At 38.5% G+C, this 5,000-nt stretch overlaps 1 protein-coding gene and 1 pseudogene across 1 annotated transcript in view; one reads left to right on the top strand and one right to left on the bottom strand.

Moving 5' to 3' along the window:
* Positions 1-86, top strand: part of LOC138050876 (uncharacterized) — a 648-nt pseudogene extending 562 nt beyond the window's left edge.
* LOC138051401 (tetratricopeptide repeat protein 28-like) overlaps positions 1-5,000 on the bottom strand; it is a 695,954-nt gene that overhangs the window by 442,352 nt on the left and 248,602 nt on the right. The gene's annotated exons all lie outside the window — the stretch shown is intronic.

The following is a 5,000-nucleotide window of genomic DNA, read 5'->3' as shown; positions in this document are numbered from 1 at the left end:
TGAGTGAACATGGCTGTTTAGTCGGAACTTCAATGGTTTTGGGCCATTTGAGATCAGAGGGGTTAAATATACAGCGAGAGCCCTGATAGACCCTCATAATGTCAGGATAGGTTGGTTTTCTGGAAAACAGGGATCAAGGATCAAGGATAAAAGATCGATCATAAGCTAAACTAAAGCTTTTTTCTAAAACAATAATAAAACAGGTCTGAGGAACAATAACAAGTCTGGAAATTGTGTGCACAGAAATTAAGACAATAAGATGATCCACAGTTTTACTTTGAAATTTAACTCATTTCACGTTGTACCATAACTGCCCCTAAGGGGTAAATGTCAGTGTTATACAAACAGCCCTCCCAGCACCCAAATTGTTTAATGGATCTTTCTTTCTTCTTTATCAATCAGAAGTAAAAAAAAAAGATTACTTTTAGGGCTTTGAGTGTCCCGAACACATTAACAATAAAAAGTGCCTGACACTAAAATTTGAATAATTTAAGAGCAATCAAACAGTAAGGGTTCTCTGTCTTCACTTCTTTTGTAGTAAGCCCCCCTCCACCCCAAATGAAACAATTGTTTGGTTCCAGTTGAAAGCAATTTTTTTAAACTGCTGACTAGTTCAGGAAAATGTACTGTTTTGTATACCTAAACTAAACTCCATCTATGGGTCATCTATAAGAGGAAAGTGATGAAAAAGAAAAACGAAAATAAAAGAGTAAAATAACATCACCAAACCGCAAAAGATAAAATTCTTCACACATTCGACAACTTAACAGAGTATCAGATTATAAGTTAATTGTGAATAGAGAAAACTACACGGCATTTGGACTACCTTCTTGGAAATAAAGATAGATAGATGTAGTTGTTGATTGCGTGATTGTCAGGTTCGTTTCCTAAATCTTTAGGGTATTATCAGGAACAAATCAATTAGAGAATGACAGATACCAGAAATTGCTAAGTGATCTAGGGCCTTGAGGTAAATTTTAAAATATTTTCTATAGCGTGGGATTCTGGCAGTGATTGAGAGCACCAGAGTTAAGACTGTATCAAGCGAGATTGTGATTAAATACACCTAAAATATTGAAACTTGTGACTTGTGGAGGATACTGCTTATTGGAAGGCAAGCATTCTTCACATTCAAAGAGCATCGATTGTCAAGAGCACTCTAATCAAATGCAGAATCCCAACACATCTCTTCAAACAGGGACACTGAAAATAGACCAATTCAGCTAACTCAGTGTTGTACCCAATTCAAATCTCTCGGGGTTAAGATTCTTTGTGTGTTGAATTTGCACGACAATGAAGCATTCACATTTGAATGATATGGAAATACTTGGAACAACAAAAAGTCACGCAAAACGCATCACAATTGGTTTATCACACTTTGTAAATTACTTGTTCATATCATATCACATCATATCATATCATATCATATCATATCATATATTTATTTTCCCTGGGATTTTTTTTTAGAGTAGCTTGGTGTAGCTAATATCTCCGAGCATTTACCCTCCCAACCATGATACACGACAGAAGACAGACCACAACACCGGGAACTACATGCCATACTCTTTACGACAAGTGTGCGGGTTCTTTTACGCCCCACGTGTTATTATTATAAGAGATGAGTAACAGTGAGCAAGTTACCAAAATGGATGCTAATAGATGCGAGGTCCTCTACGACCAGAAATGTCTCTGCAAAATTTGATGATTTAATGTGGTTATCCATGCATTATCGAATATTGTACGAAAACTTTTAACTTTCATAACAAAAATCACTTGTGCCTAGTATGCAAAAAAAGTAGAACTGGAGCGGAAAGCTGGAAAATTCTCAAGAGAACGGATGGAGGTGAGATGACTGTTCCATTGCTCCAAACAATTCAAGTAATGCTTTCGTTCGGCGAGGTTCAAAGTTGTAAAGAGAACGCATACATTATAATGTGTAATGTAAATCTTTATTTAGACACGGAGAATCATCAGTTAAGTTAAAAATTAAAAAAACTTGTACAACTGCTTTACATGATTGCCGTGTGGGAATCCGATATCTCAGATACTTTCTTAATACCCCGTTTAAACTGCCCAATAGAACAAACGCTTTTTAAATCTTGGGGCAAGTTGTTCCACAAACAGGCCCCGCTGTAGCAAAAACTTCGTTTTAAGTAATTAGTATTTGGCTTGGGCAGCGAAAGCTTTCCTTCAAGATTTCTTAGGTTATAGTCATTAACGTGGCGTTCAGTGAAGAGACATTGAAGATAGTCTGGGGCAAGTTCATTCAATGTTTTATACATAATTAAAGCTTTCTGCTTTTTACGACGAAGAGACAGCTTCTCCCACCTAAGCATCGCGAGAAGGAGGTTGGAGCTCGTATCAAAAGGTGATTGAGTAATTACTCTGGCAGCGCGATTTTGTAATTTTTGCAATTTATCACTCAAACAGCCACTCATACCATCCCAAACCGGGCTGCAGTAATCAAAATGTGGTAATATTAAAGCATTATAAATTTGAACTGCAACATCCGTCGGAATAAAAGGTCGTACACGTTTCAATGCACCAATGGCTGAAGAGACTTTCTTGCTTATCTCGTCAACGTGTTTAGACCAAGAGAGTTGTGCATCAATGGTAAGACCCAGAGATTTAATACAGTCACCTCTCTTGATCGTCCTGTCATCGATACTTATATTAATCTCCTCACATTGGGTATTCAATCTCTGCCTAGATCCGATTATCATTAGCTCAGTTTTGGCCACATTTAAACTTAATTTGTTGGCTCTCAGCCAACAGGTAAGATTGTTAAGTTCAGAAGTCACTGCTAGTTTAAGATCGGCTACCGTTTTTGCAGATAAGGTTATACTGGTGTCATCAGCAAACATTCTCGGCGCAGCAACCCGCAGGCAGTTAGGGAGATCGTTAATGTACATCAAAAAAAGCAAGGGACCCAGGATGCTACCCTGCGGTACGCCACAAGTAACAGTGCTGGCAGTTGACAGATTTCCATTTACATTACACCTTTGGGTCCGATTACTTAGGTATGACTGAAACCACTTAGCAGTTGCCTGGTCAGCACCAAAGTAAGACAATTTACGTAAAATAATTTCGTGATCAATTGTGTCGAAAGCTTTTTTAAGGTCAATGAAGACTACTCCGTTCAGGAAGCCGTTGTCGATGTTAACAGACCAGCTATTTGTCGCCTCAAGCAAGGCCGTTAGGGTGCTATGTAAGGAGCGAAAGCCCGACTGACAACTTGATAACAATTGATTGTCATTTAGGTATTGGTACAGTTGATCGTAAACAATTTTTTCAAAAACCTTCGAGACAACCGGAATAACGGAAATTGGACGATAATTGTTGAGGTCCGATTTTTCACCCTTTTTAAACACCGGAGTTACCCTGGCCATTTTCCATTCTGTTGGATAAATCCCAGTGATAATTGACTTTGTAAATATGGCAGTCAGCGATGGAGTAACAATACTAGCAGCCATTTTCAACAACTTACTTGGGATCATATCGAGGCCAGTGGCTTTCTTTTCATCAATATTCCTCAATAGGTTAAAAACAACGTCGAGACTAGGAGTTTTTAGATGAAATGCTTTATCAGTGTGTGAAAGGTAAAACTCGGGATTTACTTCTGCAGCAGGAACCTCTTGGGCTAGCACTTGGCCAATATTTGTGAAATGATCATTAAAAGCTTCCGCCATGTCGCCAGGACTGCTTATTGTTCTGTTGTCAACTTGGATTTCTAAGATATTCGTCGACTTGCTAGTGTTACGTGAGGTTAACTCGTTAATGAGGTTCCATGTTTTGCGCGGATTCCCTTTGCTAACTTTCAAGTTATCAGAAAAGTAGCGCTTCTTTGCTAGTTTAATTGCATTATTTGCTTGGTTTCTAGCACATTTAAATTGCTCCCACATGTTATGATCATTCGATGAAAATGCTTTCTTTTTAATTAAATCTCTTCTATGTATTTTATTCAATAACCTTTAGTAATCCACGGAGCCCGCTTTTGACTAATTCTTTTTAGTTTGCGTGGTGTGTGTTTGTCCATGCAACTAACAAACATTTGTTTCCATTCATGCCACATGTCATTTGGATCAGAACACAGATCAACATTCGACCATGGCATTTGTTCCAGATCATTTAAGAACTTGTTCTTTTCAAAGTGCTTAAATTGCCTCGTTTCAATCGTTCGTGGGCAAAACGGTCATGATGGACTTTGCGCCTCATAAATACAAGAGAGTGATCACTGATCCCAAGGTGAATGACACCTGAATTTGAAACTTTCTCTAGGGAGTTGGTGATACATAAATCAATATGTGTCTTAGAGACAAGAGTGACGCGTGTTGTTATACGAGGCTCTGATCTTGCTTAGCTTTAAGTCATACTTTAAAGCGAGTAGATATTAAAGGTTTGTTATGGCCAAAATTGATTGAATGCATTCTTAATTGTCATTTGCTTTGTCACACCCTCAATTTTGAATCTAAGCGGATTCGAAAACCAAAATCTCACTTCAGAAACAAGTCAAGATATATCATTTACTTACTTTCTCGATGTGTAAGGAAAGAATATGGAGAGTAGTATATAGTTCGATCACACAAGAAACAAATAATTTATTACACCCCTCAAAGCCAATGTTACTTATTGAGGGGGGCGTTGGGATTTTCGGTTGTGGCCACTTTTTAGGCCGGTTTTTTCGGTTTTTGTGACTCTTACGGTTTCGGGTAATCCCTTTTTTTAGCATTTGGTTTTCGGTTTTCCGCCAAAATACAACCGGATTTTCGGGTCTGGTGTCCAACGCGGTTTTCGGTTTTGCCTGTTTGGTTTCTGGTTTCTGGTTTCCTCAATCGAGAGAGCGTACCGCGGGAGTTGTCAAATAGACTCCAAACGCAGAGGGTCAACTCAAGGACTTGCATAACCCTGCAGTTATTCTCTGCCTAAACAGAGAATTGTTTTTCTGCCAAAGCGGGTTAACACTGAGGTTGTCTGTATATGTGTCACAAAGTGACCCACCT

Source organism: Montipora capricornis, chromosome 6, assembly GCF_036669925.1.
Source record: "Montipora capricornis isolate CH-2021 chromosome 6, ASM3666992v2, whole genome shotgun sequence".
Classification (NCBI taxonomy): Eukaryota; Metazoa; Cnidaria; class Anthozoa; order Scleractinia; family Acroporidae; genus Montipora; species Montipora capricornis.
Note: the sequence above shows the minus strand (reverse complement) of the source record. Positions and strands in the feature narration are given on the sequence as shown.